The following is a 21,649-nucleotide window of genomic DNA, read 5'->3' on the forward strand; positions in this document are numbered from 1 at the left end:
GTTGCTAGTATAATCTTAGGTTAGTGCGCTTATAAACGCAGTTGAACAGTGAGTGGGTTTCTATCCTTTTAAGCGATGTTGTCGTTTCTCTGCTATCATTAAAAGAATTTAGGGAAAATAAAAAAGCTTTCTCGAAAATTAGTTTCGTTCAGAGTAAGATCCCCGAAATCCATCTCATTAAAAAAAATCGAAATTGTGAGACTGTTGGAGGAATTATGAAGACCAACAACAGACCAAAACATTATAAGTTTGTGGTATTAGTTTTTGATTACAATATGATATGGAGTAAACACATAGATTATTCAATATGCTTTAAAAATTTTGTATTATCCATGGAATTGTTGTTTATGGAATGCATATAGAAATGTATCGGACCAGTTCTTGTTCCTTGGTATTTTTTAATATCAACTGTTTTCTGATTTTCCTCATTTAATATTAGATGCTGTTTGAAGAATTCAAGGAGTGATGCAATGCAAACCTCGCAACTTGACCTGAAGATTTAATGTTAATCATTCGGCCATCAACGTCTTAATAAATCACACTATTTCCCATGTCCACCACTTATTCTGGTTTCTTTCATAACTTTCATAACACGATCCAAAGTGTAGCAGCTTTTACCTATGGATAACTTTACAATAGCAATGTTCAGCTGTTTCAAAGGTTCCATGGTAGAAATTACAGGTATCATCAGAATTCTTTGGTCTTTGTACTTTCATCATTCACCAGGGTCTGATATTTTTCTATTGTTCTCTTTTTCTTCACAACCATAGCTTGGTTGTATGCATAACAGGTCTGCTCCATTGAACAGAATTACTTAATCTGAACTGCTAATTCATTGCCGGGTACTCCAGAATAAGCCAGTACTAGACAATGTTGATCTGATACGGGATGTTTTACTGCCATGAGCAGAAACCCTTTCGTAGGGCTAATTGGATTAAAGAAACGTGGGTGATTCCGTTCTAACTGTGATTTTTTGTATTCAAAATTTCAAGATTTTAAAATTTAACTTTTCTAACTTTTTTATGCATATTATTCATCTATTTTACTGTAAAAATAAAACTCTAAGAGGAATTTACTACAACTTCAAAGTATCACGAGCAAGACACAAATGTCGGATTTTGAGTTCCACGGTACTGACTCATTTATCCACGGTACTGACATGGTAACTTAAGATATTAAACAACAAGTGCATCAATTTTCCTCAGTTTGATCATAAACATTAGAATTTATAAGGTAATTAGTTTAAATCATTTGTTACGACAAAAAAAATTAATAATTTATCGGTAAATTCTAGGAATGGACATGACACGGTACTGACATTCAAGTGATGTAGTATAAGTTTTCTTTAAGTGGCAAGTTATATTGTATAAAAATAATGTTTAAATATCTTAAGAATTATTCAATTAACACAAAATTTTTATTAATTGATTATTAATTAATGACTAGTACAAAAAAACAATACAGGACATTGAATATCACAGTTATAATGGAATCACCCACGTATCTACCGGCTACGACTCGTGCATAATCATCTGTGTAAAAGACCATAGGTTCTTATAGGAAAACCATTTTTTCATTATTTCATAAATTGCACATGGCGTCCTCACATTCTAAGTATGATCCTGAATTGTGGAGTTGTTTCTGTTAAAAGATAGACTTTGCTACTTGTTGAAGATTTTTGAATTTAATTATTGATTTGGCCCACGATCACTAGATGAGATTTGCGTAGCTAACGTTAACAAAATGGATTTGTAGATTTTGTTGTTTAGTTCCGAATCAAGCCCCAAGATTATCCTTTGGTATACAAAGAGAGCTCCTTCTGTTTACAGCCTCGAGATCTAAGTTCCAAGAAAGCTTTTTGTCAAAAATTTTATGTGATATATGGAAAATAAAGAATTGGGAGTATTGAAGTTAAGGCAATGCATGGTTGAATGCTATGTATGGCCGGTAATGGTGTATGGAGTAGATGTGTGGACTCTAAAAGTGAGGATGATGAACCAATTGGAGACATTCGAAATGTGACTTCACAAAAGAATGCTTCGTATATCATGGATACATGTTACAAACGAGAATGTACTACGAAGAGCTTACGTCGTTAGATAATTCTTGATGACACGTCAGAAAACAACGCTTGGCGACCGTGAAATGCTGATGTGTTTATTTTTGAGAAGTGATAAATATCGTCTTTTACATCTCATATTAAAGAGCAAGATCGAGGGGCGCCGTGGAGTTGGAAGGAAGAAAATGTCGTGGATCAGAAATATTCGAGACTGGATCGGCATAACAACAGCTGGTGAACTTTTTCGCTTAGCAGAGGACCGTAGAGCTTTTTCCATGGTGATAGCCAACGTTAGGGAGACCGAACAACGCACACGAAACATGAGTAAGAAAGAAATCTGATATTTTTATGATTGAATGTATTGCATTGCACAACTATCTCTCTTAAGACTCAGTAATTGTTAATTTAACTAATAGAGGTGTCCTCTATGACCTCAATTCGGAAACACTCAAAATTATTAACAAGGAAGACGAAAAATTATTCTAATTTTATGCAAATTCAAGTACCAGGAAAAATTTCTAGCATCGGCAACATCGCAAGTTAACCATAAAGTATTTAAAAAAAAAAGAATGAAGCGTGCATGTATATATAGTTGCGTGGTAGGTACGTAATGTCTTGTCATGTCCCCTCAAGACTAGTCGAGAAGAGATCGCGTGTCTATGTAAGCGAGGGCGTTATACGGTGTCGCCATATAGCGACCAATCCGAGAATTATTTCTTTTGCATGCATGCGTGTGCATTTATTATGACTAACAATAGTAGGGTTATAACAGAACATTTAAAAGGCGTTATAACTGCAAGTAGGTGATATTAAATAGTACAAGATATCGATTGTGTTGTAATTTCAAAAATTTCTTTCGTTGTATAAAAACTTTTACTGCTTTATCATCAAGATTACGTTGTAGTTTAGTTGGTACAAAAAGTTACAAGAATGAGATAGTGTATTATTCTCTAAATTTCCTTTTTTTTTAGATCTCTTCAGTCAACCATAAAGATTCAATGGAGTGATTCATTTCAATTTATTTTCCAAACAACTATTCCGCTTAGTTTATAAAACCAAATAGTAGTATTATCGACCAGAACCTGGACATTTTAAATATGTAGATTACAAATCAGCAGAAGAAGAATTGCTGCAGGAATCTATTGAATTTTAATTTAACAGTGAAATATACCATCGCTTCTACTTCACGCAGTTATTTTCTTCGATGGGGCATCAGAAAGACAGATTTTTAGCAAAAAACTGCTAACATTTAAGAACTTTTTGTTTTATAATAATTATATTATCAATAGTAATACCTTGGGTTATTACATTGATATTTTAAAACATATTTCGAAAGCTTGTTGCTTGAAATCAGGCCTACGCTTATAAGCAAAAAGTTTGAGAAAGTTGTTATAACATTTTTAAAGATTTATTAATGTTTGCGGATTATTCAGGTAGAAATTTTTGCTAATTATAGAAAAAATACACAGAAAAAAACAATTTGTTTCAAGGTGCAATTAACAAAACAACTATTAGAAAAGTTAAGTGAAGATCCAGACATGTTTCTATAACTGATAAAGATTTATTTCCAATACATCTTCATCGGAATACATTGTTGTGACCCGTGAAAACTCTTGCTCTACTCTATCACTTTTGACCAATTGACTAACAGCAGTTGATCTATTGGAGAGATTTTTCCCTTGGTATTCAAGCTAATCGTTTTGGCAGACGTTTTTAAAATTAAAAAAATTGATACTAACCGATGATCTTACTAGTTATTTTTAAGTTTCAATTCTCTTCATTTTTTAGTTATTTTCGTAAATTCAAAATCATGTTTATTTTGTTTTTTTATCACTTCTGTCAGTTTTTTCTTATATGACATGTTTTTTGCATTTTTTATATATACGTTGTACGTTTAAGGAATTTTATGCATCATTTCTATAAAAATATTTTATTGAAACTCTTTTTATTATTTCTTCAATTTTATGTTTTCGTGTTCTGAATAAACTGAGTGAATAAAAACCATTATATGCGAGTCCACGATTGTCATTTTTAATTTATATAACAAAAACAGTCTTCGATGTTTCAAATAAATTATTGGGATCTTAAAGAAAGTTTCTTTATGATTGTAAATAATGCAGCAAAATTTAACAATTGAATTTTCTTCGAGTATATAGAGGGGAGCAAAAAATTAATATTTGAAAATTTTTTTATAATATATATATGATTTAAGTGAAAAAGCTAAAGTAAATCGAACTTTTACGACAAGGAATCAAAAGATTCATAGTAAATATCATTTATGCTGTTGACAATAGGGCTGGAGTGCAGAAAAACGATTAGCTTCATATTTTTACCAAATACTCGTATCACACACTAGATGATTACACGAAAAAAGAATTTTTGTTGTCTCACAAGAAAAGAAGATAAGAAAATTTTTTTCCTAACCTAACTTAACCACGTATATTCAGCTAGTGATATTTTGTGTCTATATTTCGAATTTTTATGACACAAAAAAGCATAGAAAGACTATGACTGTGATGGATGAAGAAGTTTGCCAAGTTTTTTTGCGCTATAAAAATACTAAATATAGGCACAAAATATCACTAGCTGATTATACGTGGTTAAGTTAGGTTAGGAAAAAAATTTTCTCATTTTCTTTCCTTGCGAGACGCCAAAAAATCTTTTAGGTACAATCATCTCGTGTGTGATAGAGTATTTGGTAAAAATTAGAAACCAATCGGTAGGTTCCTTTTTTCGGAACTCCAGCCGATAGAAGTTCAAACAATTTTTAAACAATTGCCTATTCCAAAGAAATATTTAGACATATTTAAAATCTGTCAGTATCAATAGAAGCTCTAATATGAGTACTGAGCTATAAAAGGAAAGGCGTAAAAAACTTTCTAACATTAGACAAAAAAAAATATATTTGTAAGCTAGAATAATTTTCAGAATACATCAATTTCATTACATTTATAAGTATTGAATTTCAAATTGTACTTCTAAATTTGAAACTGAATCAAGTTTTTGATATGAAATATATTTTTACAAAAACCGATAGATAAATTATTATTTTTACTGATATTGTTTTTATATAAACTTACATACCAGTATTGAAGAAATAACAATTCTTAACTTTGACTCACCTGAAACAAAGGAAATAAATTTAAATAAATACGTAAATGGAAATGTATATTTTTTTAGACAAAAAAATTTGTTTTTTAATATCTCAAATAAAAAGAGGTTAAATTACTGATTAACAATTGTTTGTTTGTATTCGTAGGGCACGATTCTTTAAATTAATAATTGGTTACATATTCTCGTCTTTACAATCACCCCGACTCGATTGAGAAACTCCTCCAATATTTAATGCCGTGGGATACAACCACCATTTGTTCAATATTATAATAATTTTGTACAAATTGTTTATTGAAAAAATATATTTACCAGGGTTTAACTAAGAGTAAGGTTCCCATATTTTTTACAAATAGAAAACATTCTTCAGTTTTTTACTTCCAAGATATGTTTTTGTTGCTAAATCGTTTTTATTTTAGGTCTCTTCTGATTGAAAATTAGACTTTAAACTAGGCAAAAAATTGGCTTTTCGACCTATGTTTTTCAAAAGATGACTTGGGAGTGACAATTTGCATGATTATTATAATCAATTTACAACATTAATAAGAGGGTTGCTAGTATAATATATTTTGACATTTTTAATGGTGATCGTACTCAGATTGTGTTGTCATACGAGTGTTATCAAAAATTGGCTATTGTGCCAGATAAGGTCAACGAGCTCAACATTTTCTTAGACCCGAAGAATGAGTTGATGCGCCGAACTGAATCTGAATGGCTTTAGACGTATACAAAAGTGAATTGATCTTAAAGGAGAATATTTTGAAAAACAATAAAGCCATATCCAATTACAAATTAGGGTTTTACAAAACTCGCAACGTTGAACTTTGTATGGGTGCAGTTTTTCTTTACTACAAACAACTGACTAATATTTTGTTGTGAGAAAATTTCTGTTGTATTTGGTTGTCTAACTTTACATTGTCGCTTATTTCTGGTCTTTGACATTTTGGAGCATTCTCACGCCTCCAATTCCAACAAATTTTGGAACAATTCTTCTTACTTCGCTTCTAACAATTGGAGGAAAATAAAGCACATGCTTCTTCATGACTTCGAAATCTATCCCCATAATCTACTATCATTAGAATTTCTATCCCTTCTCTTTCAGTTAAAGGAGTCATAATGATAAAATCTAAGAAATCTTAAAGGAGTATATTTTGAAAAAAAATAAAGCCATATCCAATCATAAATATTTATTTTTATTTGTCTACCTCAAAACTTAAGTAGCAATCCCTCATACCAACACAATCAAATCTGTTTCAACCACAATAAATTAGTATTTTTTTATCCTTAGTTGTCACATCTCAAAAATAAGCACCAACCATCAATCATTCATAATTGCATTGAAATTTCTAATTTTGATATCTCATGGTTTGTTAATGCATTTACTTTTTTATCGTATTGATGATCTTTCAATCTATTTTCCAAATACTGGGATGTCTCTCCCATGTATTTATATTTATACATCGTTGAAAAGCTTACACTGCACAATTGTCAACTATTTAATATAGTTTCTATTTTTTTTTGTGACACACTTTTGAAGCTCCAAATTTTTTATTGTTAATGGTCGTGATCTTCACTCGTAGTTATCCTTCGATTAACGTTATTATCCAGATAACAGATAACGAAAACTATTCGATTATAAACTTAGGATAGATTCATCTGCCGGGATAGATAACTAAAGTTTAATTACTTCTTGAAGATAACGGCTATAAGTCGAAGAAGACTCCAGACAATGTGCTGAGGAAACATTTGACCTATGCTCGGACTTCATATCGCTACGCTATAAGTGTTCCTTTGAAAGCTGCGATCTCCACACTGCACTAAACTGCACCATTGCGGACGTTCTGAACGGATATGTACTCCTCACCATAAACCTCAATCAGTTGCCGATGAATCTCCACAGGTAGGAACTTTTCTGCGTACATGGAGTGCCGATCAATACTTCCACCACTGGCGGCTGCCAAATGAACACTGAGCGATGTAGCTAATCACAGACGGGCGGGTTCGAGAGTAGGGGAACCACTGCACATAGCACTGTTGTCGGATTTAGCATAGCAACTTCTCTAGAGGCTCTAGCTTATTGAGAACCTCACTTTTAGTACTATCCTCGTAATTAAATTGTTTAGTTGATAGTATTATGAGAAAGAAGCTTCAATTACTAAGCGTTGCATATATGTGAAAAAATTACTGATTCAGAGTTTCTCAAAATTCGCATTTCTAGGTTATGTATTTGACGTCCTTGGATCTTATATAATTGTTTTGTTAACTTCGCAATTTCAGTTCGGTATTTTTTTATTTTGTCTTATAACGTCTAAAAATCGTTTGTTTTGATTAGGTTGAAGTTAGTTTGTATTTTCTACATTATATTTGATTTAGTATAGTATGAATAAAAAAAACAGATTGAATATCAGACGAATCGATTTAACGCGAATATATTTTATTCCAATGAGTAACAAATTTTATTGAGAATACACCAGTCTTATTGACTCCGGCTCTGATAATAATTTAAAATTACAATGTTCCTTTTAAACCGTGAAAGTTATCTCGTAGAAGCAATCTTCTTAACAACAAAAAGAAAAGACTAACGGTTAAAAAATTAATCATTAGGCGATGGATAGATAGGAGACAAAGAAAAAGGCCACCGAACTGAATCAAAACGAACTAACGTTGAATCTTTCACGATTTTACAATTACTGACATTATTATTGAAGCTTTTCCATTTTACAACTGTCTGTAATGTCGTATTTTCATGAAAATAATCAAAATGTGTTATAGCAGATACACATCGAATCAATCAAATTACTGAAAAACGTTTACCTGTACAAAAATGTAACATACGAGGCGTGATAAAAAATATCGAATTTTGAATTAATCTCAAGCCAACTGGATCATTTCGTTTAGTTTTCATCTGCTCTGTAGTAGCAGTATCATTTCAAATAAGATCAAAAAGTTTAGCACAGAGGCCTCACGAATAAAAAAATATTAGTGGCACGACGACTCATTGTCATGATCAAGAAGAAGGCCGTTGTCCAATTTCGCCAATGTTTCAATACTCTTTTCTAAAAATCGAAGTTTATAGTTATTTCAGATCCTAATAATCGAAAGAAACAATGACACTGATGTTACAATTTGATTTAAGAGTTTTTCAAGGTCATTGGTTTTCATTTTTTGTCTTATTGTAACAATGAAATCTGGATTCGAATGAAGATATCCATGTTTCAGGAGAGACATTGCAAAGACGGTTCTACTAAAGCGGCTGAAGTAGCAGACAGACACCCCAGAATAAGTTTAAACTTGAAACAGATGCTGTGTAAGTAATTGGTGCTAAAAAATTTACAACCAACCCGTATATCTCTTAATACTTAGATGGAATATTATTCTATAGGCGCCATACAGTTACAAAATAATAGAAATTGCGTGTAATACAAAATTTTTATGTCAATAATTAGGCGATCAGTATTCAACAGAAGCTGCAAAAAAACTTGCTACGTTTAAAGAATAGCAACTATTTATACCGAGAATAAAATAAAAAATGATTTCTTTTAATAAAAATGCCTTAATTTGGAATGTCTTACGTGGAAAATGATTAGCTTTTTTTGTTATGGAAAATAAGAGATTCTTATAGCAAATTTAAGCTGATGTAGAAGATAATTTAAACTAAAATAATTTTAATTTTGTCATTATTTGTGTTGGATTCTAATGAAATTATGATCTTCCTCATAGAAAATGAAATTTCTTTCATTAAAAAATAAAACCCAAAAATAAAATTGCCGCCAAATGGAATTTATTTTATTAAAAAAGCTTTCCTGATATGGAAAACATACGGGAAAATACAATTTTCTTCATAAAAACTTGAACCTCAGCTTATAACTTTATGAATCTTAGTAAAGGTTATTTTTTTCTGAATTTTTTGTTGATAGAAAATGAAGTGTCTTTTATTCTACTGTAAGAGTAACTTTTCAGAGGCCATGTTTCTGATTTCATCTGTCAAAACTTCATACAATTCTGATCAATTAGTTTTAACACTCACAGCCAGAACACTCTTTTCGTTATTGGGTGAATATGAAGAAAAATGGACCACGCTTCCGTCTCTGCTCAGTTTAGGATCAAAACACATTACTTCAGCGTTTTCTAAGTCATAAAATCCATTTATTGAGGTACCATATGTCGGAAATTAGTACTTCTATTTTACTAATAATGGGATTGGTTCATTTTTTGAACTGGAAAGATTTATTTTCAGAGGTCTATTTTTGAGAGACGGATGATTGGCAGAGGAGAAAGAAAAAAGTTGAAAATAATTGTTGTTTCTGTTTTTGTTTATTCAACTTTTACTTGCATTGGGAAGTGTCCTTTGATGTTGTTAAGCAGACCGAGGAATGGATCCATTTTATGGTTAGATTAGATTAGGTTCGATTTATTCTATCGTCGATTAGACCTATAACTCCGGGAAAACAAATGAAATGGGAATGTTTTTATAATAAAAAAAATCTAGCGTTTCATGTAATTCATGAAATCATTAAAAAAAGCGGAAGTACCATTTTCAAACGTCTGGAACGTCTCGAAAACGCCCAATTTTTATTAAATTTTAAGTCGGGCAGATACGAAAGTATTTTCGAAAAAAAATTTCGATTGTTAATTTATGCTAAGTACATTATGCTCTGTCTCATGAAATGGTAAGTTTTTCTATGGTTCTATTAACACAAACAGATAGCAAATGAAGTAAATATTTCAACCGAACGGGTGTGAAATACTTTGCATGAAATGTTATAATATTAAAAAGCTATTTGCAAAGTGGGTACCGTGATTGTTTAATACTCATCATAAGCTCGCTACATATGGAGCTAAAAACAAATACTATCAGTGAAATATAGTCTGGAAGAAAAGAATATTTATGGAGTTTCTTTACTACAAAAGAAGTTAAGTTTTCCTAAAGTTCGGGGGTCCATTTTACTACTTAGAATAGGGTGATTATCACATACGATAAACGTAAATATTTAGTGGCTTTAAGTTTACTTAATACGTCGTTTAAAATTCAAATCTACACCGTAATGAATCGAATTTATATAATTAAAAATGTTTGATACGCTCGTTAGTTTCTTTTGCATTTAAACAATTAAGTTGCAACGTATCGAGTTGCTAATTTAAAGCGATTTTCTGCTATTAGATCAACAATTAACAATAGAACTTTGTCGGCATGCAGAGATACAAAAGAAATATAATAGAAACAAGTTTCAAGGTGAAAGTCCACTATATACCTGTCGTTCATTAAAATCGTGATGAGACAATCTGTAAAATGTTTCACCACATTCTAATACGGCTAAATACTAGATATTTAAGATAAGATAGAAGGCGCACCTGTAAAATTACAATTACAGACAAAATAATAAACCGATAAAGCAAATGTATCATCATTGATTTTAATTCTCTGTAGGTTTAACCAGCTTTCAAGAGCTTTTATGCGCTATTGAAGATTGCGGGAATCTGATCGGTTCGAGAGCCGACAAGATCTCTCCTTAAAATGAGTAAAAGAACTCGACATTCAATTTAGTAAACCGTATTAAGTAATTGGGAGAAAATCCTTGTTTATAGCTCTTGAAAAACAGAAGATTATTTCTAAAAGAAATGGAAAACATCAATTATTTATCTTACTTTATTGCATTAGACTGAAGGTCACTGATTCATCCGCAATTAAAACATTCTGGAAATATGTGTAATAAAAAATTTGTTCTAAGAAAAATTGCTCCATATGAATCAGCGATTTTGCACGATGAATTCAAGATTTTGACAAGAAGTTGTTATTGAAACTTTTGTCAATTGTTAGTCCTTTTATTTCGTTCATCTTGCGCACACTACCTGTGTCGAATCCGGAAGATCGTTCGACGAGTGCATAAGAAAATTTGATCTGCCGAAGTGAGTCCTAGAGATGGGCAAACACACCAACTTTAGAATAATTATTTATCATTAAGACAAAACGAACAACCATCAGCAACATCTAAGATTTTCCAAAATGAGCGAATGATCAATACAATATAAAATATTAAACAAAAACTGGTGGAAAAAATTTACTTTTTCTAAAAATGAGTGCATTTTTGGTATTCAGTTTAAAATAATTAAAAGATTGCGTATTTTGAATTTTTCACAAAAAAGTCTGGTTGGGTTAGGTTAGAACTAGGTTATTTCATTAGGCATTATAGCAGTTTTTATGCTAATGTTCAGTATAAAGTAGAAAAAAGTGAATAAATCGCTTCAATTTTTCACTTCTTGACCCTTTGATAAATTGTTTTGATTTTAGATCCCTTTTGTTTTGAAATTTGTTTTTAAAAAAGGTTATTAAAATATGACTTGACATTGTCAAATCGCATAGTTTAAATTAATCAAAAGATATATTTGATATTCATGTTGTGGTGATCCATTAACCAATATAAATATGCAAGTAGTCAATAAATAGGTCGATAATTTTTAAAACTAATTTATCAACATAGAAGTAAATATTGTTAACTTCCTATGTTCAATGGATTTAAGTATGACCACCTGGAACAACGTCGAATAGAAAATATCACACAACGTGAAGAAGGGGTTAAATAATAACTTAAGTCTTCCTCAGTGAGCAATTATAAATATCAATAAGTTGGGTAAATCATTTTGATTATTTTTCAAATGTGCGTGTCGAAAAATATACAAATATAGGAAAATGAAGAAAAAAAATTCCATAAAACTGTATATGAGTGCTTAGATTAGTTTCAGAAAACGCAAATCGAAGTACTAGGTTTCTCCGCTCCAAAATAATGACAGGACAAAATTTTCAGAAGTAAACTTAAATTTGGGAGCGCAAGTGCATTTGTATAGGTACTTATTGACGCACCGCCGCTGGTAAAAATATTTTGCACTACGATGAAGTTTGCACATAGAAAATAAATTATGATTGCTGTAAATATTATAAATATAGTGAATGTTTTTAGTAAGTTCTTGTATTTATTTACCTTCCATCTTGCTCCACTTTAGTTGTTTACCTTGACTAGAATATTCTGCAAGTTCGTCTTTTTACATAGTTGCCAATAGGCTAGGTAACTTAGCACATTTAAAATCTTGTATTGTCATCACAATTTGAAAATAATTAAAAAAACTGATTTTTTTGATATTCATTGCAACTAATCATATTTCTAAAGGCCGCTTAACAAGAGGCAAGACAACGTGCAAGAAATTGCATTGAATTTCTTGGAAGATCAAAATATTGCATTTTATTTAATATTTGTGTGCGGTTTGAAAAAAAAAACAAGAAGAAAGTGGTCAGTCAGTGCATCTCGAGCATTAATTATAACTTCTGCTACTTTGCTTCTGGAGTATGATAGACAGAAAAGAGTATTGATACAAATCCTAACCTTAAATGTCATTTAATATTTTGTGCCTAGCTTAAAAATTAGTGTTAAAGTTGCAAGTGCGAGATCTTGCATGAAACAATCAGCTGAACTGCATCTGCGCATAGTTTTGATCAAGAAATTTTGAGTCTTGCATTGCACGTTGTCTTGCATCATGTCAAGCGGTCTTAAAATTATCAAAAACGACAAGGGTTGCGCGTTGATAAAAATATGCGCATCAACCCGTAGTTGATAGTTTCGGGTTCTATAAAAATAAATGTTTCAAAAACTATCAACAATCAATTTTAATGTTAATATTTTCGGTATATTTTATATACTATAGCAGTCATAAAATTGTTATAGTTCGATTTGTTGTTAGTCTAAAAACAGGCTTCAATTTCGGCGATAACATCTTCATCAGCGAAAAAATTCTGTCCAACAAGCATCCTCTTCAAATGAGAGAATAAGAAAAAAGTTGCTGGGGCCAGATCTGGAGAATACGATGGATGCGGAAACAATTCAATTCCCCAGATTTATTAATTAGTGACACGATACATTTTTTAAAGATAGTTTTAACATATCTCAAAATGCTCACGCCATAACCTTGCCAGTCGACTTTGCGCCTTTCCACGCTTTGGAGTGCATTCGGTGCATTCCGATTGAACTAAGGTGTGAAATGAAAGATCCATGTCGGGATCACATATTATTATTATAATAAAAGCAGTTCCAAACATTGCTCAGAATTATGAATTCGTCATTGGTAGGTTGTGTGCTCCCGCGGCACCCACTATGAACAGAGCTTTCACATACCAAATGTTAATTCACGATATGTCCAACAGATTCCTTTGACATCTTTAGGACCTCAGCTATCTCTAACGGCTTCATTTTACAGTTATTCGGAATTATATTGTGGACTATTTTTATGTTTTTGTTGGTGAAAGCTTCTTTGGGGTATCAACGTCCACGGTGCTCATTTTGTCTGGTTTAAACCTAGCAAACCACTTCAAAACTGCTTTCGAACAATTGCTTTTTAGCCTTTTTAATATCTAAAATCACTGCCTCGATCCAAATGTTTAACTCTCAAACTAATAGTACGGCAGTTGTCAAATTTATACACGTGAAAGTTAGTACCAACAAAAAATCGTATGCATTTAGTAATAGTACACTTAAAATACTGTTCAATAATCAGAGTGGTGAATCATAATATAAGTGTCAATCTAGTTACTTTGTAATGCAAATAGCAAACATAATTTTGCTAATTTATAATGGCAACCCCGCTTGCCTATTGCATTTCCTCATCGAGTAACCGGTATTTGGCCGATGCCGTGCCGGTAATGTTGGTGGATAGTGGACGGCGTCGGCAGCAGTGAGTCATTAATGTCTATAAGGGACACTCCCCGTTTAGTTTAGTTGACGGTCGTTCAGATCGTAATAAATAATTATAAGTACAGATAGTACTATTATACAGGGTAGTAAAACTCGTATAGGTAAATAACACTGGTAGACAAAAAACTTTTTCTAGTAACACAAGAATGAATAGCATTTTGTGAAAAAATGGACCTATACAAATACGAATATATGAAAATATGATTGTAGCACGTAAGGTTTTCAAGTTACATTTATAGAACCATATTCATTGGTAAAATATTTAATACCTATTTATTAAAAAAATTTATTTCACATTTTTTAAATCGTATATATTGACAATATTTATAGTTTACATCTAATAAACATGCCTCACATCTATTAAAAACACCAACTTTTAGCTCTATTTTTCCCTTTTATGAGGTTTTTTAAAAAACAATAGTAATTACCCATCATGGGCGAATCTCATCGTCCTTGATACCGAATTTCGATTCTTCTAATATCTTGGTGGGACCTTTCACCCTGCTAATCACTAACAGCTCCCAAATTTTCGGGAAAAAATGTCCGATGGGAACGGAGGAAATGAATTTTCAATGACATTCGAGCACCAAGGAATTTGTAGGCGTCTAGAAGTTCATCAACCCAACCAACATTGGTAGTTTGGATCCATATTTATGCCTAAAAATCACCTCACTACACTAACAAATGCCTTCCACGCTCTAAGTTCTTGTCTGATGAGCTTTTTTACAAAATTTTCATCGTCCAGCAATTTTCTTATTTGTGGCCCAATAAATCTTTTAATTTGGCATCACTAAACTTCTCTAAGGTATTTGAATCCATCACCCTCTTTATCCATACCCTTTATAAAGTTTTTCATTAATCCAAGTTTAATGTGAAGGGAAACTACATAGTGTTGATCTACTGCCCGTCTGTTCCATAAACAAAGAAAACAGCAATATTTCGTAAACCCTCCCTGATGTCCCATTAAAATTCCAATCATCTTCAGGTCCCCACATATCTGCCACTTATACTCGTTGTAGTTAAATTTATTTAAAAGCAAGCGAATTTTTTATCTTGTTTCATACTCACAGAATGAGCAACTGGTATAGACGGTTTTACATTTCAATTGTAATAACATCCCATTTAAACTGTATTTAGACGAGTCAATAAATAGGCCCCACTCACTGGGATTATGCTCAATATCAAGTTCCTTCATCAGACTAACAAGATTCGTACACGCACACTGTAGAATGCAGAAAATTTCTTTTTCTAAAGGTCGTAATTTTTGTCTCTTTGGCTAACAAGTTCCATTCCTTAAGACGGGAAGCAAGAAGTTCCGACTGTTGCTTTGATAACTCCAAGTGCTAAATCATTCAACTCAATTTGAAAAATCGAATTTGGCTCGCCGGAACTGGTACTTGGAGTAAAAATAGGGTCGGTGCATTATCTTTCGGAGCTTCCTGATGTACGTTGTCTCCAGTATCTTCTAAAACAATAATATTTTGCGGATCTAAAGGCGCAATCGGTACTAGTAAATCTTCGTTATGGGGAACAGGTCGTATAGCAGACGGCAAGTTTGGATACTCGATCTTATGCTTTCCTTTCTTAAAATAACCTTCAGTCTTTGTTAGACAAAAATAGCAGTCGTCAAAATGGTTAGTTCGTTCCCGCCATACCATTGGAATTGCGAAAGGCCTGCTATTTTTTTTCTTTCCATTCATCCACTGCACCAATGACACGCTAGAACTAACACACGTGAGGGGCCCACTGTTTGTCTTGATCTCCAATTAAAGTACCAAAAAATTCGAAATAGGCTTTTTTCACATTTTTGGAAGTTTTGCAACTGCGGCGCGTTTGACTTGACATTTTCGTCTTTATAATCACTTTTTGCACTATGAATAGAGAACCACTTACTATGAAACAGTGGTACGTGTTAGTACTTAACAAATATTTTTTCTATTATTGGACGGGTATTTCCATTTTAAAAATAAATGTCTCGCCTGTGTTACGAAAATCTTGTCGGCCAGTGTAATTAATAAATACAGTTTAAAAAGCCTACAAAACACGCTTTTAGATCGCATTAAATTAAAAAGTTAAAAATAATATTTAAAATAAGCTTAAAACAATAATTTACGCTCGATGTACGCGAAATATGGATATAATACTAGTATTTTTCATAATCATTTTAAACTTATTTTAAATATTATTTTTAACATTTAAATTTCACATACCACGAAAGCGTGTTTTTTCGTTTTTTCTAAATATATTTATTGACCACTTTTTGGTTCGATTTATTGTCAAAAATAAAGTTCTTTAAGTTCTAGTCATTAATGTTGTAAATCTCCAACAGAGGGCAGACCCATTTTATTTACAGCGCAAACTGAATTTGAACCCTCGACGGCGAATCCGGAGGTTGGTGCCTTAGCCCACTCGGCTAATGAACGCAATTATAGTGGTGGGATATACTAACAATAATAAGTCACAAAGAAGAGTTACAAATAAAGAAACTCACAAACAAACAAACCCACATACAGGTGAAGCTAAGATAAGTGTACTAAAAATTTATAGAGGACTATAAATAAGGAGCGTTGATGTTATGTTAAATAAGATTTTAACTTAGGGCTCATCTATTTTAGAATAATTGACGAAATTTTTATATGTTATTTCAGAATTATAAAAATACTTCCTAAAATATTCATAAATGTAGGCGCGAAGCATGAGTGTGGATCTGATTCGCATATTCTTCGCGGCTTGACAAGTCTCCATAATCGCGGGTTGCTCAGCCGCTCAGTAGCAATTGCCACGGACGGTTATGTTTTCGATACCACGATTTTGGACACAAAATGAGTACCTGCTGTAGCGTTTTCATTGCCATACCTACTACATATAAACTTTGAGAGAATTACAAGACGAGCATACGCGTCAAGAGCGCGAATTATAATGTGAGCCCAGCGCGAATCTGCGAGTATAGACTGTTGGCGATTCGCGCTGCTATTCACATCATGATTCGCGTGCGAGTGTAGATTGGCCATAAAAGACGCAGAAAGTTTTCTATAACTTTTTTACACATTATTTAACAAAAATTTTGTTCAAATTTGTGTCCCAATCAGTAATTTAAACTGTAGTTTTAGAAATAGCCTTTAAAAACGTAAAGTTCATGGCACAAATAAATCAACAAGAATTTATGATATCCGCAACGGATTTACTGCCATTGAAATTGTGTACGATAAATTTTAACGAATTCCAGATGTTTCGCCAAATCGCACTCTAGATGTTAGTTAAAACCGTGGTGTAAATGCATCATTCATACTTCGTTGATGATTGTGCATGTTGATGTAGAAATAGTGGAACGATTCGAATAAAAACAACCGAGATTTACATAAATCATTGTTGAAATTAAAAGGTTATTGACATTATTCAAATGACTAATTGTAAATGTAAATAAATCAACGATTTACAAAGTTTCCAGAAATTATTCAGCAATCGAAACAGATGTGCACATATTATTTATTTCTTCAGTTTACAGATTTTGCAATAAATACCTGGTACTCTACAAACTACAAACAAATCAGTAAAGTTGAAATAATAATCTTTCTCGAATCTAATAGCGAATTCGTTAGACTCCGTTCCTTTATGTAAGAGACTATTAAAAACGGGTGCAGAATTGATATTAAAGACTCCGAATAGGTCCTAAATATGGATATACAATGAGTCCTTTGTCCTTTGAGATATCAATTTAAAAATTGAAAAAGGACTATAGCCATTATTAGTATTATTTACAATCTTATAGTGTGGTCCAGAATGCAATGGCAGATCAAAGTTACATTTTTTTAAACATTTTATTGCATATTTGCGGACGTGCAATCTTCCCATAAACCTCAGTCAACTGCTGATGAATTTTTCCGGTCGGTAACTTCCTTGCTTGGAGAACCTCTTTGAGGGAGCGGCGATCCACACTAAGGGACGTAGCGAATCGTGGACAGTCGGGTTCGAATGTGGGAGAACCATTGCGCACGGTACTGTTGTCGGATCCAGCCTAGCACCTGCCGTCGAGGCTATTACGAATAGGCAATCTTATTTTTGGTACAAGTCTCATATGATGACGAGAGTGATCTCCATAATACTATTTTAATGCCAAGACCCCTTCGTGCATAAGTAAGAATCATTGAATATTCGTCCGATTTAACCATATGAGATTTCTAATTATTCTTCAGCACAAAATGAGATAGATTCATCAATTTTTCGAGAGTATTCCATTCTTAACATGAAAATATGTGGCGTCACCCTCGTATATGTTTATTTTGCATTTTCAAAAAATCATAACAATTAAAAAAATCTATTCGATCTAGTAGATTGCACAGAGTTTTATATGAATCGTTTTGTATTAATATTGTTCATAATGAATATCTAGTAAAAATAGTCTTAAATTCATTTAAAAACTTTGGTTCATTATTACAAAAAAATTTACATCGTTAATCTAGTACTTCAACGGATGTTTTGATTGAAAATTAAATTACATAAAATGACTTACGGGTATTATACAATACAAAACTTAATTGATGTTTTTGTTCATTTAACGTTTTTTTTTTACGAAGTGATCGAGATAACAAATTGGCCTTTGATCCCGTGTCATTCATTTCTTTTTATCGAGGACCACTCGGTGATATTCCATCGACGTTAAACAGCTATTTTTAAGAACGTTCTTGAACTCCAAGTGTAAAGGATATCAAATCCAGACAATTGTATCTTCTCACATACTTGACTGGTTTATCATAAGGTTTTCTTATTATTCTCGATTTATCGACTAAAGTTATTTGATTACTTATTTCGATTTTGCGTTTTTTTAAAAAGGGGAAAGTTTTAAAAGGGTAAGTGGCCGAAGGAACGAATTTATAGAAAAATTGTTGAAACTATACAGGATAATTACACCGTAACGTAGGTGGTCAATTAGTAGTCCTGATTCATGCTTGACAGTTGGCTTACATTACACTATTATATTTCACTAAAAGTCCAATCATTGTTTGTCTAGTTTGCCTTACTGCAAGAATCTTTTAAATCACCACAAAGGAGAACACAAATTCTGAAGAATGCTTATTTGCTTATTGTAACATATTTGAATTTACCTAAACCAAAAAACTACACTAGGCGAATATTTCGACGTTATTTGGCGTCTCTATTAGTGGATTCCAGTGGTGATATGATTCAACTAAAGAAGCCTGTGGGTGGAAATCCAACACAGTTGCGGAGGGTTACGTAGACGACTCAATAAAAAACAAAATGGATTCCACAGTGGAAATTTTAACGGGAACAACTAGTTCAACAATCCAATAAGTATTATGATGATTAATGATGTTCACAGTTGTACTTTTAATATTACTATTACAAAAAAAAAATTGATAAAAGTTTGGACGAATTTTTTCAAGTCTACGGACGTAGAAAAAACTTTGTATGAAACTCCTGATTAAAATAACTTTTTTTAACTCGTAGGAATTGATCAAAAGTATTACTTTATTCACTTTTTGCATGAATAACTATTAACGCCTTCTGTAAGCACAAAAATTGCAAATTTTCATTGAATTAAATCACATATACAATTATTGCTACTTTAAACAATGAGAAATTGATTTGGAAGTAACAAATAAAAGGACAAAGAAACAAATCCGTCGTTATTGTATTATCTAACTAACATTTTTGCGTTTCAACTTCGACGTTCCGCAACGAAAATATGTCCGTTCAATTTAAATAATGTCACTCTGGTGATTTTAAATCGGGTACGAATCTAATTGTAAATGTTCAAACAATTCTACCCTTATCCCAATACGAATCGAGAATAGGGAGAACATTATCATTCCCGGAAAATTCAACGAAAGGGACTAATTGAACATGGCAAAGTTCTGTGGAAATTCGGCGTCAAAGGACAACTTTTAACAAATTGTTTTGTCCGGTTCTTCCGTAATCAGGATCGGTTTGAGTTTAATTTCAATGTATTTCGAAATAATTTCAAATATTTTGTTCGTAAGGTAGAAAATAAGATTCGTTATGTGAATATCCTGTGATATTTCTATTGCTGGATGATTTTACTTTTTTTCATAGTTTAAATCAAATAATATTTCAAAGACTCAAGAGAAGACATAAGCGAGCATAAATGGCAAAAAAGTGGAGAGAGAGAGAGAGAGAGTTAGGTTCGTTGGGTCCTTCGTGGTTTGGTTGAGGACATTATTCATGTGAGGGACGGGATGTATTAAGATTGATCCTGATATAAGAAAGAATCCTCTGCACGGCTGGAGTTTTGGTAGATGGTAGAGTGATGTGCGCAGCAATAGAATGAAATACAAAAAAAGATTAAAGATAAAAAAGAATTGTCTGAAAAACAAACAATTCTTCGCAAAATGCTGGTAGGCAGGTGGCGGCTATATTATTCCCTATCGTCGGCGATTTGGCTGGTGAACCGGTTCACTAAATCACGCTAAAAACCTAACCTTCAACACCAACGATGGACGAGATGAAATTTGTAGGGGTAACCTAACGACGATAAGGGAATTGTCAAGAACTGCACGTTAGTTTTCGAGGTTTTCGTATGCCGTCACTAGCAGACGTAGTTTCCTTTTGGGATTTTCAAGAAAGGTCTAGTAGTGAATCAGGAGGTTGAAGAGTATTTTTATCAAAGAAATTGTTTGATTCGATAGTGCGAATCACATATCGGACTTAGACGGCTCGGAATGGGTGTTATTACTTGGGTTTGACCGGCCCTTGAATCACTCTTGGTAGTACCTGAAAATGGACTTATGGCAAGATAGGATCTCACTTGCAAATCGACGGCTTCTCTGTGGATCTCGCCAAAGCCTTAGGTGGAAATTATAAGATAGAAGTCCTACGTTCCTGGTATTGGTATAATTGAAGACGATAGCTTAAATTTCTTGAGAAATGATAGTTACGTTGAACGTTGAGAGAGCGTATGTCTGAGAGAAAAGTTGGGAATTTTTTTTAATTTATACTAAGTGACATGAAAAATGGAGCTCCCTTTTGTTAATCAAGTTAGTACAACAATTTTTTGCAATCGATCGATAGTTAAGAAGCAAAAAGAAGGACAAAAAATTCAGTTGGACCTTCTCAACGTCTTTTTTATTCATTTAAAATCTCCATTGACACTTTTTACAATTTACTCATTCCCAACCCTTTTTTTTTAAATTTGGGTACTATCATCGTGGACGTGATTTGATAATCTTCTAGATACCATTCTATTCCTTCGAAATCTTCATTAGTACTTTTCACACTAATTCTAGATTTAATAACTTTGACTGTCTGAAAGGCTGTTGTAATTTAAATAACAAGATGGTCTCTTAAGATATTTCATCTCAAAAAATTTGTACCTTATGTCGAAGTACCGTTTAATGATGAGTGAATCGAAGGCCAAGACAAGGTTAATCTAGGTCTGGGTCTTGCAGGGTCCAGTCTTGGTCTTGTACCGACTCCGGTAAGTATATTTTTGTTACTAGGTGCTTTACAAATTTTTCAGTAGAAAGTCTTCAGCTTCGAAGAACCAATGAAAATTTTCTGAGAATTCTACTTTCAGAATATTTGAGGATTCTTAAAGAATAGTAAGAACATTTCTGTGATCCTTTTTTTCTCAGTATCCGAGCCCCAGCACTCCTATGAGGATTGAACGACTGAACGTAGCTATTTGAGGATGTTATTTCAGGGAAGATCATATCAAATTATAATTCTATTGAATTAAAAAAGAATTATTCAATTCGCATCTTTC

General features: G+C 32.5%; 1 protein-coding gene and 1 long non-coding RNA gene across 5 annotated transcripts in view; one reads left to right on the plus strand and one right to left on the minus strand.

Moving 5' to 3' along the window:
- The window catches only part of LOC130902757 (cell surface glycoprotein 1-like), a 168,481-nt gene that overhangs the window by 51,127 nt on the left and 95,705 nt on the right, over positions 1-21,649 (minus strand). The gene's annotated exons all lie outside the window — the stretch shown is intronic.
- LOC130902759 (uncharacterized) lies at positions 2,666-5,089 on the plus strand. Its single transcript, XR_009060465.1, has 2 exons — positions 2,666-2,858; positions 3,031-5,089. It is a non-coding gene; the product is annotated as an uncharacterized LOC130902759 (long non-coding RNA).

Source organism: Diorhabda carinulata, chromosome X (assembly GCF_026250575.1).
Source record: "Diorhabda carinulata isolate Delta chromosome X, icDioCari1.1, whole genome shotgun sequence".
In the NCBI taxonomy this organism is placed as follows: domain Eukaryota; kingdom Metazoa; phylum Arthropoda; class Insecta; order Coleoptera; family Chrysomelidae; genus Diorhabda; species Diorhabda carinulata.